Source organism: Typopeltis vanoorti, chromosome 5 (assembly GCF_054136105.1).
Source record: "Typopeltis vanoorti isolate ZY-2024b chromosome 5, IOZ_Tvanoo_1.0, whole genome shotgun sequence".
In the NCBI taxonomy this organism is placed as follows: domain Eukaryota; kingdom Metazoa; phylum Arthropoda; class Arachnida; order Uropygi; family Thelyphonidae; genus Typopeltis; species Typopeltis vanoorti.
In genome coordinates, this window is record NC_143553.1 from 133,248,260 (window position 1) to 133,261,892 (window position 13,633).

A 13,633-nucleotide genomic window follows, 5' to 3' on the forward strand; every position below is an offset into this window, starting at 1 on the left:
CCTATGGATCATCTCCACCTTCTTCTCATCCCCAAAAAACCCAGGTAATCAGATCTGCTCACAATGATCCAAATAAGGCACACTCGAGGCCTTATGAAGAGGTATAATAGTCTCCTTATCTCTGTTTGTCTGGATAGTCTTTACCAACCACGTAATACTGTGACCTATTTTATCCACCTTTGCAAATGCTCTCTGAACTGCAACTTCTATCCAACTGCAACATTCTCAAATCACTTACTTCATAAATTTCTTTTCCTGCAATCCCATGAATGTAGTGCATAACTTGCAACCCATTTCATCCCGAATTGCGTAAAGTTATGCATTTCAACCCAAAATGCATGACTGTCATTCTTCTTTGCCCATACTGTAATCTATTTAAATTATCCTGTATGATGTCTGCATCATCTTTATTAACTATTGCTGTATCTAATTTTAAATACACAAACAACCGAATATTACTCTTTAGATCATTTTATATATCATCATTGATATTCTATATCAATGTACAAATTAAACAGTGGTGGCCAAAGTAGAGAGACCTGGGACATATCTCGTGTCACAAACGTTCTCCTGGACTATGTTCTTGAAGAAACTTGTGTCTGATATCTCTCCATCAGCTGCTCTCTTATCCACATCACAAGCCTCATATCCACCATAATTTGCTATAATTTGTGTAATAGAAATGCATGAGTAATCCTATCAAATGCCTTTGCCAAATCCAGCAGTAACACCGTATAGCCGTTACCTTTATCCAACTCAGCTGTCACTTATAAAATGTCATTGAGATATGGCCTACCCTTCAACAAAACCATGCTGTTCTCCATACAATATCTCATTTCTATCCACCTATTTCTGGTCAATAGCACTGTCAATTCTCTAGGACATTCTCGTAATACGCGAATGTTATGATATCTAATCCCATAGCTGTATTCATATCAAGGGCCTGTAATATCCTTTGTAGTTCCACCTCATCTATTTCTTTTTCCAGAGTCACTGGAATACTGCAAATATCTCCTCCTGGATGATATGCCCTCTTAAAGTGATCCCTCAAAATTCAAATGTTTTTTCTGCTACAGTTACCTTCTTACCATCCGCATTCGACAGAATTATTTTACCTTAATCATTGCCTATCTTACAGTACTTGCTATATATCGAAAGACCTCTTCGGGATGATTACCTTTGGCTTGCATAGTTAATTTCTTCTCGTACTCTGATTTTGCCTTCTTCTTCATCCTACTCAATTCCTTTATTTGCTATTTGTTTACACTGACACTTGCCAACTATGTTATTTGTAACTTACACTAATCGGCAATTCAGTTATAAAAAATATAATTTTCAGACACGAGCCTGCAGCAGAATTTTGGGTTTATGTCTGTTATTTATTCAGAACTTTGTTCAAAATCTTTCGTGAAATCCCTAGTTAAAGCACTAATAAAAGGCGAATATACCCTCCCGAGCTTTTAAACACTGCAAGATCAAAGCAGCTGCCTCAGAAGATTACTTAGCTTCGTTTAACATCAATCGTTTTCCAAACAGTGTAGTGTTTGGCTGCTTGGTAGTTATTATCATAATTCCTGTTTTTTATATATTTTGCTACTTAGTTGTCTGGATTAAATAGTTCTATTTTACTGTTTCACTTTTATTTTTGTATGCGTATTAAAAGGATAGTGATAGTCTCGCATCTCTGACAATGCATATGAAATAATAACAAACCCTGTAAATCCTGAGTTTGAGCAGAAAAAACGGATCATCAGCTCACTAACAATATTAAATGTATATGTCTATCACATTGGTAGACGGAATTCATAAAACAACAACAACAAAAAAAAAAGTCTTTTTTTTTTGTTGTTTTATGTTTTTTTTTCCAGTGCTGTTTTCCTCGGTGTCTATTATTCTGACAAAATGTTATTTACTTGTATTCTACATTTCTTAAGTGTAAATGCAGGTCGACCTGCATTTATGCTAAATGCATGGTCCTAGCGCTAAATATTTTTTTTTTTGCCCAATGGGATGCTTTTTTTTTCTTTTTATTTTTTCTTGTACCGCTGTAGTGCTTCTGGAAGAGCAACGGGACAATGTCGCCACAAATAATATCTGAATTCGATATTCTCATTGTGAAAGGAATATTTACATGGACCTTTTCAAATGAAAGCGAGTTAGCCATCTCCTACAGAAATTTAGCAGTTTTTTTTTTTTTTCGAAAAAAAAGTCTAGAGACCAAACATGGAACTTTTCAAGCAACCTTCAAACGGCTGGCGGTGGGTTGAAATCAGGCAATGAAATTCATCTCCCACCTAAAGACTATGACAAATAACTATGCCTATGGCATAGCTGTTTGTCAGTCTTTGTGTGTGTGTGTGTGTGTGTGTGTGTGTGTGTGTGTGTGTGTGTGTGTGTGTGTGTGTGTGTGTGTGTGTGTGTGTGTGTGTGTGTGTGTGTGTGTGTGTGTGTGTGTGTGTGTGTGTGTGTGTGTGTGTGTGTGTGTGTGCGTGTGTGTGTGTGTGTGTGTGCGCGCTTTTCTGTTAACTAGTTGGAATAAATATTGGGTACTGTCTTCCTGAATTCCTTTTAAGAAACAGGCTTGTGACTCATAAACCAGTTCTGTTTGATTTGACGATTATCAAATAAGTGGACTAGTTTATCCGAGTAACGATAACCTTAATCTTCTTGAAATATCTTGAAATAAATACCAGATTAGCTTCAGATGCCCTTTTTTGAAATACTGAAACTTCACTTAATGCTGTATTTATGACTCTCACATGCCAGATCATACTAATGATTGGTGATTATCAACTTCTGGATTAGTTTGTCGTGGAAAGAACAAATCTCTTTAAAAACTGCTTCAAGTTATAATAATTTTATTTTCCAGAGGTCGCTTTATGAAATAATGTATGCAGTATAATACAATTGTTGGAAAATAAAGATGCACACAAACAAAAGAAGGTTTATGAATATTAATATGCAACTGCATTCATCAAACATTCGTGAAATTAATCTAATAAGCTAGTGAACAAAATAATCGTCGATTCCATTCATTAATCTTATTACTTCACACACATAAATAGAAATCCGTAATGATAACTAGGATGTTTCTACAAAACACAGAAGATGAGAAAGTGAGCGATCAGTCTATAATGTAATTAATTCGTTTGTTATGAATTATGCCTTGTTTTGCAGATGAGATTTAAAACCAGGACTTTTCACTCACACACACCTCATTCTTCTCACTCTGACATCACAGGAGGAGGAAAACGTATTATTGATAGATATTGAGTATCTCCTAATAAGAGAGAGATTTGAAAAAATCTTAATCTCAAACAACACTTCATTGCATAGCCTAAAGTTGAGTTTATGAGCTGAATAATATTGATTTCAATTCTTTCACATTAGGTTTGTGACATATATTGTTATATACATGCATACCTATCTTCATCGGCGTCATTCTCACCATCAGATTCCTGATAAGTACCGTCAAGGAGGACACAGAATACTGTCTTCAGGCCCCCCAATATTGTAAGATATATTTGGGTCTTCTAAGACACTTCTAACGGCATCAACTCATTCAGATCTTGGTCTTCCTCTCGGTCTTTTTCCTGACATCAAACGCCACTTTTGCTAATTTTTTCTCTCTGTTTAAGTAACCATATTACCATACTACTTAATATTAGCTCGGATCAAACATTCCTAAATGCTAACAATGTCCAGCTCCGTCCTAATATATTCATTTTTTTTTAATATGATTCTACATATGCCACCTTTTCGCTCCCCTCATTTTTCTGAGAACTCTCGAATTTGAAGTGATCGATCTTATGCTTTATTTCTAATCCAACTCACATATCTATGAGTTAAAATTGGTTTCGACATGATCTTACATACTATTACTTCGGTATTTTGACTAACTTCTCTCTTATTCCATATAAGCGGATCAAGTTGAGTTCCTACCATACAAGTTTTGTTGATAATGTTGTCTATTTCTTACTTAATTTGTGATCTTCACTAAAAATTGTGCCTAAGTAATTGAAATGTTTTACTTGTTCTATAAGTTTTCTAGTAAGGATGTAGCCAATATTTTCAATGTCTATGTCAATTTTCATAGTCTTTCTCTTTTTATTGCTGATTTTATGTCAAATTTATTATAATAGTTAATCAATTTAGTCATGGAATCGTGCAAACTTGTACCGGATTTATTTAGAAGTATAATATCATCTACATAAAATAAAAAGCTGATATTAACATCTCCAGTTTTGATGTCAGGTTTAATACCACTTTCCTTCATAACGTGATCCACAGAGATTATAAATAACAGTGGAAATAATGTACGTCCTTGTCTCACTCCTGTGTGAGATATAGACTAAGTATTGCTTGGTATAATGTCCCATTTACCACACAACCGCAGTGTTTTGAACATCTTTTCTTTTAGCACACCATATGATTTTCCCCTATCTCATAACTGAAATACAGATCCTTGTAACATTCCCACGATTTATTTAACTATTTATCTTAAAGTGAAAATGTGAACCTTACAACCTCTATTTGAGCTGAATAATATTTCAGCTCAAATAGAGGTTTCCTTTCCACAATTTTTCTCTCTTTTCTCTCTTGAGAAAAGAGAGAAAAAGGGAAATTACTTTGTAATTCTCATATTCAGTTTTAGTCCCTTTTTTATAGATGGGTACTATGAGAACTCTACTCCAATTTTGGAATTTGATCCTCTGATCCGGTCTTCTGAATGATGCAGTGCAACCACTGTAAACTTTTATACCTCCATATTTGAGTATCTTTAAGCAGAACTCTATAAGTTGGAGTTTTGCTTTTCCCATCCTTGCAGACAACTTCACCACTCACCTATCTCCAAGGTTTGGTTCATGTTTTCAAACTCTTTATTATTATTATTTTTTATTAATTTGAATAATATTTATATAGTTCAGCTCTACGTGTCAGCGCACCCGTGTGGAAATGGTATTGCATCCATAATGCTAAGCCGCTCAAAGGAAGACTGTTTTAAATTCGATTCTAGTCGCGGACCAGATTAACTTTTTTTTTTCTTTCTAAGGCCGCTCTTCGACTCATTCTCGAGTTAGTCAATGTCTGGCACGGTAAGTAAGGTTTTCTCACATACACTCGGATTTTAACTCCGTATCTCAACAAAATTGACCATATTAATTAATCACACTATTACAGACAATAATACGAGTTGTAAGTTTTAGGACTAGGATATGGCAGTAGTTGTCTTCCGTACTATCTTCCTCCCACTCCTGAAAAGCTTTGATCAATTGATAGTTCGGGCTCCTCACTACAAGAAATGGGCCTTGAAGGATGAAGACTGGACGTCCACTAGCCATCATAAGTTAGCGCTGAGACAGCTCAACCTCTCTTAGCCTTACCTATCTACTCCCCTAGGGGAATGAAAAGTGTTAGAGAAATTATTTATTTATTCATTTATTATAGTTCATTTCGGAAAGCTACTCTACTTAAATTCTTTAATTTGGTGCGACATTATTTTATTTCCCTTATTTTTAGTTCCTTTAGCATAACCTTCTTCATTTTCCGATTATTCCGTCCAAGATCTTTTCACCTCAACCATTACTACTAGCACTACTACGAAAATGTAATATACAGAGAAGTGGCTAGGATCGGCATTGCTGGCCTAGTGGATCTGGTGAATAGACTTTACTCTCCAAAGTACAGAAGGTGGATTCAAATCCCACTGTACGAATGGTCAATGCCTTTAGATAGTAGATAATTTTGATCACTCCATGTGAGGCTGTGGTGGCTTAAAAAGTTCCTTGTTTTTAGAGCACAGTTCTGGAATTATCGTGTCTCACTCGCGGTACAAATGTTTTAAGGTTTACGACCTTTCGTGAGTGGTACTGACTAATGTCAGTACCACTCACATTTATTTAATAATAAATAAATAAATTAAGTAGAGAAATGTTCTTTCAAAACTGAAATGCGTAGACATGTCTGATATGAACAATAAATGATATACAGTAGCTTCACAAAAATATATAATATGAAGAAACTGGGATAATTCTATTTTTCCCCTTTTTGTGACGTCTATAGATTTTAGAGCACATTTGTGTACACAAATCTACATCGCAAAAATTATTTAGTGATTCATTTCATTGCAATACATGTGTCCATCTATTCTGCTCACAAGCAGGGCCGGATTAAGACCCATAGAGGCCCTAAGCACTTAAAAGATTTTGGTGCCCCATATATATGTAATTCAAAATATAAACAATAATAAACCATAAAATAAATTTTTATTTTTCAAAATGAAACAAAACTTATAGTAAGATGGAAAATAATGTTTCTTTTTATATACTTCAACTTTATTTAGATTTGAAAAGTTTTCTCCTACTTTTTCTAATTGCAAAGTCTTTAATCAGATCCTCAAAATTAATCTTACGTAACACATCTGCTTCTATACTTAGTAGAGATAAGGCATTCAACCTGCCCTGTTGCACAGTTGTTCTGATGGGATTTTTAATATACTTCAACTGAGAAAATGAACACTCAGCTGAGCAATTTGTGACCATTAATGTTAAAAATATAAAAGGCAATGTCTACATTTGGAAAGGCACACTCAATATTGTCTTCTATAATTATTTTATAAGTCCAGCATGACTGAATCTTGTTTTTACATTTTTTGTTGCACTCAACTTATGGCGCACACTGCTGAAGCTCAGCTGAGAAATTAGTGTTCAAGTCCTCTGGGTAAGCATCAATCAGCTTTTGACAACACTGAGAATACCTTTCAATTTCAGTAGATGATGAAGTCACTGAAGTAGCATTATGTGGCACATCACTTAGAAAAGAAAATCTCTCTGATATTTCTTTGTATATCTCTCCTCTTCTTCTCATCTCAGTTTCAAGATTGTCAACAATTGTGTAAAAGGTGGTGATACGAAATTTATCTCTGGCATTCAGATATACTTCTGGAGCATCTCCGTCTTTGGGTACCTTCTTTCTGATAAGTTTACGAGTTCAGCTGCCTTGTAATCAACATCTGGTAGCACTTCCTTTGTAGCTGCTTCATATCTTTCAAATTCATTTCGTGAAGTGCACAATTGGTCAGCTAATGATCCATACAGATCTGCACATGTTTTTAAGTTGACATCCTCATTCTGTAGAATTTGGCTTACTCTATGAAAATTTTACAAAATCTCATCCCAAAAATTCAACATAAAAACGAATTCTAGCTCTTGCATCTTATTTGCAATATTATCTGCTTCTCTTCCAGTGTCTCCCTTTTTTCACTGGTCTTCGGCTATACAGTCTAACGCTTCTAAAATTTGAAGGAAAGATTTCAAAATTGCTGCTGTTTCCATAGCATGTGCCTCCCACCTGGTATCAGAGAGGGATTTTAAGACATTTTCATTTCCAATACAACCTTTAAGAATTGTCCACCGGCTGGTTGAGGCTGAAAAAAAAAAGGTATAGAGCAACCGCACTGTAGAGAAGAAATTAACCGCCTCTTGACAGCAGTCAACAGCACTTCGGCCTACCGAATTTAATGAATGAGCTGCACAGGGCACATATATAGTAAACTTGTTTGTTTCTAAAATTTTTGCTGCATCCTCTTATAACGCCCAGACATGTTAGCAGCGTTGTCATAAGACTGACCCCTACATTTTGAAAAGTTTAGCTGACAAACTTTATGTAAGTACTGCAACACCTGATTTGCCATTTCCTCACCGGTATGGCTTTTCATTTCCAGAAAGGTTAAAAAGCTTTCAATAGGCTGTCCATCTTTTAAGTACCTAAGTACAACACTTAACTGGTCGATATGCGACAGATCTGGTGTTGAATCAACTGACAAACTAAAATAACCAGAAGATTTTACTTCATCAACAATAAGCACGTAGACCTTTTGAGCCATCAGTTGAATGAATTCCTCACAGGTGGCTTTGGACAGATAAGAAGGATTTCCTTTCCCACAATTTCCATATTTCGCAATGTGACCTGCTAAAAATGGATCAAACTGACTTATGAGCTCAAGCAGCCCTAAAAAGTTCCCATTTTGCAATAATTCAAATCTTTTTTCTGTTCCTCGAAAAGCCAAGCCACGTTCAGCTAACGTACGAATAACAGCTATGACACGCCTCAGGACATGTTCCCAGTAATCACGCTCTTCCTGAATTTGTTTTTCCAACTGTTGTCCCAACCCTACACCCAGTGGCGTAGCTAGAGCTTTTGCCGCCCGGGGCGGTCCCTGAGTTTGTCGCCCCTCTCAATACACACCAAAAATACTACAAAAAGTCAAAACGACGTAGGGAAAGAAATTAAAACACTATGTTTATGTTTATTTTAGTTGTAAGTATATTTGTTGAAAACTAATTATTAATTAAGTAATAAAATTACTAAGTTAACATAAATAGAATAATCGTCGAAAAATAAATTTATCTCACGTGAAAAGTGCCGCCCGGGGCGGACCCCCCCCCCCAGCTACGCCACAGCCTACACCTTGTCTGTGAGTTAAGTATGTTAGCATAGAGTCTCGGTGAGTAGTGCTTTTTTTTTTCATGTTGATCAATTACAATAGTATTTCGCCAGTCACAGAACCCTTCTCTTGTAACAAAATGTGAGAAATTTTTAGGAGCAAACAGTTTACAAACAAAACAATAAACTGATCCCGTTGATGGTGAATACAATAACCACTCTCTCTTGTATTCCTCACCATTGGCTTTTGTCCCAACAAAAAGTTTTTGCGAACAGTATCTTACAGGTTTGCCACTACTGAAATGTCGGTAAGACTTGTCAAATGGCCCATTGTGGTGTTGACAGTCACTGGGTCCACAAGCAGTCCAATAAGCCACGTAGCAGAGAAATTATATGAAGTAAATATAGCAAAAGATCCACAACCCTGGATCTTTTGCTATATTTATTCATCTTTTGCAGACTGAATCATTTCACCACCATCACCATCGTCCACTAAACTTTCATTTTCAGCAATTATTTCAACCTCAGAATGTTTTGTAAAGCAACTTGCATCAACATTTGCAGTAGAGATATCAAAAGAATTTACAGACAAAGTGAGGTCAGTAGCGAGACATGTGCTAGATGAACCTGCTTGTGACACCTTGATGATTCCAACATCATCATATTTTGATTTTGAAGTGATCAAAGTGGTATTTGTGTCCACTTCTGATGACGGAGATTGGCTCTGATCAGGAATTGGTATATAATGTTGTTGAACTTGTGTGAAGAAATCAGTCAGCTTTGCAGTCTTGGAATCTAATTCCAAAGTCTCCTCTTGTTTCTTTTTTGATAGTTTTCGCTTTTGTGCACCACTTAACTGAACACGTTTCATCTTGGTTATTGGGATCTGTTAAATACAGAAATAAAAAGATTATTTTGTTGAATATTAGGTGGCAATCAACACAGTTACACATATCACAGGCAAAATCATACGAACAATTTAATTTTCGGCTTACAGCTGAATCTTGTGCTTTCGTGCTTTAATTAACTCTTATTTTACTGGAGTCGCACTTCTGCGACAGCTAGGCCTTTTACCGGAGGCGCGTTTCTGAGACAACCATGTGATTTGTTTCATATTTGCTTCTGGGGCCTTTTATAAGACATAATTTATTAAAACAAGATCTAAAACAGACAGGAAAATAAAAAATAAAATGGTTACGTTAATTATAAAAAATTACCTCATTTGATGCAATAGTAGTGCCAGAAAGCGTCATGGGCGATAATACGGTGTAAACGAATCATCATGCACGTGGTTAGAGTTTTATTAGGCCTTCTACACGTCATTATTTATTGAAATAAAGTAGGTAACAGTAAGAAAAGATAAAAACAATGAAAAACTAATTAAAAGTTAATTTAAATTAAATTCGTCATCTAACTAAAGCAGAAATTCTGTGGTGCCCCCTTTTCCATGATGCCCTAAGCACGTGCTTATTTTGCTTAATGGTTAATCCAGCCCTGCTCACAAGTTCATTTTGCGCATACACCTGATTTTCATTTTCTTTCACTGATATGTTAAGTGCGCATGCATGAAATCAGTGATATTTTTGTCATAGGATGATTTGCAATTGCAGAAAATTAAGGTTTTCTCATATTAAATATTCGTTAGTAATGGATTTCTTTTAATAATTTTTCTATGAATAAATCTGAAATCTCAGATTTAAATCGTGGATTGCTTCCACTTTCAATTCAAAGTTTATCTTCATTTAGATTCCTCTGATTCATGGAATAATAAACAAAGCTATCAGATGTGATACAAGCTTAATCGCATTTAAACATTAAGCTGATCTGCAAGAAGACTAAAAAACAAAAATCGGGAATGTTCCCATTAGCTGTTTTTTTAAAATACGGAATATTTTCGTGTAATAAACCTCTCTTAAATTTACTGTTTTTGTTAAGAAAAAAAAAAGGAAAAAACTCTTTCTAGACTTTTCTATCACCTCATTCTGAATTTGTTGATCTTTGATACGGGGAAGTACACTGCTTGGAAAGAAGTTAACGGACGTCCTCATTGGCAAAGTTCATCGTGCCATGTAACGAGTCCCGTGTTTGTAGATGCTCCTAAGTCAGTGCAACTGTGTGCTGATAAAATGGCTGCGAGAAGGGAACTGACGGAGTTTGAAAGAGGTGTTGCGATACTCTTAGGATGTCATATTGCAGGGCTATCTGTTCAGCAAATTGTTGACAAACTGGGCCATACCAGGTCAACATGCAGTAATACCATACTGAGATGGAAGTGCAGGGAGTCAACTGCAAAAGCTACCCGCAGTGGACGACCCACCACACTCACCGAATGTGACCGTAAGCTGCTACGAACGATAATATGTAATATCTGCCATTTGTTGGCCGACAGTTGAATGTTGAATGAGGAGGTCTGACTATCGAATGGAATGAGAATCTGCACAAAAATATTCAGAACCATAGCTCACAACATGAGTTTCCATAGTAGGATCTCAATACGGATCCTACATTACCGAACCAACGTGCAGCGTCGTTTTCGGTGGTGCAAAGAGCATGTACAATTGGACGTAAAAGTTTGGAAAACTGTGTTATGGAACGATGAATCACACTACACTCTCTACCGAGTAGATGGACGGGTGTGGCGGATGCCCGGTAAACGTCTCTTACCAGAGTGCATAACCCCAAATATGAAATTCGGAGGTGGGAGTGTGATATTATGATCTTGTTTTTCCTCAGACCTCTGTGGTGCTACGAACATTGAATTTCGACAGCTAGCTGAACATTCTGGACAATACATTGCTTCCTACTTTGTGGGGTTTCTACGGAACTGACCACTGCTTCTTTCAGCAACGCAATTCGTACCGTATCATATGCGTGGTTTGTGGATATGAACGTCACTACACTTGACTGGCCTCCACACAGCCCTGATCTTAACCCTGTTGAGATCTGTGGAATGAACAGGAGGGGTCGCGTGAGGGCAGGAGACGTCCGTCCCACGATAGTCCAGGACCTCATTACATGCGTACAGGAAGAATGGTCCAAAATTCCCATTGATCGCTACAGTAAGCTTATGGAAACTATGCCCCGTAGGATTGCTGTAGCTCTCTCTCTCTCTCTCTCTCTCTCTCTCTCTCTCCCACCAGGAAACTGAAGTTTTTAATTCATATAAGTAAAAAAAAAAGACTATAGACTACCTGTGGATGTCTTATGTCAATCTCTCATATCTGAGAAGTACTTATCCAAAAAAAAAAAAAAAAAAAGGTAATAATTGGCGGTACTTACCAGCCCTTAAAAGATCCGCAACGTGCCCAGGCTTTTATAACAATAATTTTAGGATAAGGTGGTGGTTAGTCTTGTGCCTAAAAACCATTCAAATGTGTAAACACATGTGTTCACATGGCCGGTTTGCTTACTTGTGAAAGGGAAAACTTCTAGTTTCTGCGAGAGAAAAAAAATCTGTTACCTCCATATGAGACACGGCTATCTCACCTTCGATTGAAAAGCTCTGATAAAGGTTTATTCGCGTCTTATTCTAGAATCGAACCGAGATCTTTTTAATCAAAGGACTTGGCGAAAACGAGTAAGCTAAGGAAACACTTTGAAGTTAATATTCTTCTGTTATTATTTTGAAAGGTGGCAGTGACACCTCTTCAAACGTGATTTTTTTCCCTGATTCAAACTTTACGCTGTGTGTGTGTCTCTTACGATGCCAGTGTGACAATGGAAAACATACTTTCCGCAGTTGAGCAATAACTTTAATTATTTTTCCTCAATGTCTATTATGAACCATTTTGCAGCAATCTCCACAAAATGAGGCAGTGGTATAGAGAAAATTATGTGGATCCCTACAAAAGAGAAAAAACCGCTTTCCATTTAAAATCAAGTAAATAAGATTTATAGTGGTTGTAGGAAATCGTCGGCTCCTGGTTCTTACAATATGCTATCTTTGAAATAATTATCATTAGAGTGAGAAGGATGTTAGCAACCGAAAAACACTAATAACTAATAAATCTCCCATCCAAATTTGGAAATAATGAGAAAAAAATAATACCAAAATTAGCCTTTCTTAACATAAAAGACAGATACTTTCAGAAAAGTTGATATTAATACAAGAATGCGAGTGATAATTTGTTGTTGTATTATTTATGTTGATGTATATACTTAAGGAACGTGGACTATTAGAAAAGTAATTGAAAAACAAAAGGCTCGTGGCTCCGGAAGTTTGACCACTAGAAGAATAGGGCAAACAAATGAGGAATAATAATCGACCTTCAAAGAGGAATAATCGATGTGACCATTAGGAAAATTAGATAGAAAAAGGGAAAGAGGCCGACCCAGACATCACTATATTTACGATACAGAACACTCAATAGGTCAATGTATTACTCAAATCTTGCCCAAGACAACAGAAAGCGAAAAACTGTGGCCGGCAACTTCCGGATCGGAAACAACATCTGAATGGATAAATATAAGGTTATCATTATAGTCATTGCAGGTAAATATTTTTAAAGTGCAGTAGAGGAAAAAGGCACATTTCATTCGATTCGTCTTTTTACCATGTACACCTTTAGACAGCATCATAACAAATTTTTACACCTTTAGACAGCATCATAACAAATTTCAGAAAAATCACTCACACACTGACGTTCTAATGAATTTTCCATATGTAACTTTATGGTATAACTGGAGTACCATTAGCTCCGCTACCACTCACTATGACTTACTGATATTTCCTTTCTGACTTTATAAGATTTCCGAATCTGCAAAGTAACCATCCTAGGATCTCTATGTTACTGGAGCAGCCTCTATTTAGACATAATCTAATTTTAGGTCGTTTTGTTTCTAAGGATAATCTTGCCCACGAACGGCTGGAAACCTACATCGTATTTAGTATCTTGGGAAGTGTAATATTCAGATAAACCAGGAGTCCTGTTTTTAGGATCTAACATGATATTTTCATGCCAATTTTAACTTCCAGTAAGAAAAGTGTTGTTGTTGCTTGTGGTGGTGGTGTTACATTGAGTGATGAAAACTCAGTCACCTGGGCTGACACAATGAATGCACGGAAAATGTGTGCTTGAATCCCTTCAAGGATGAGAGAATTTTTTTCGAGCCTATCTGGATTGAAAATATTCCTGATAGCTCATTCTGAATTAGTGATGGTTTTACAAGTCTCAGAAAGACGAGCAGG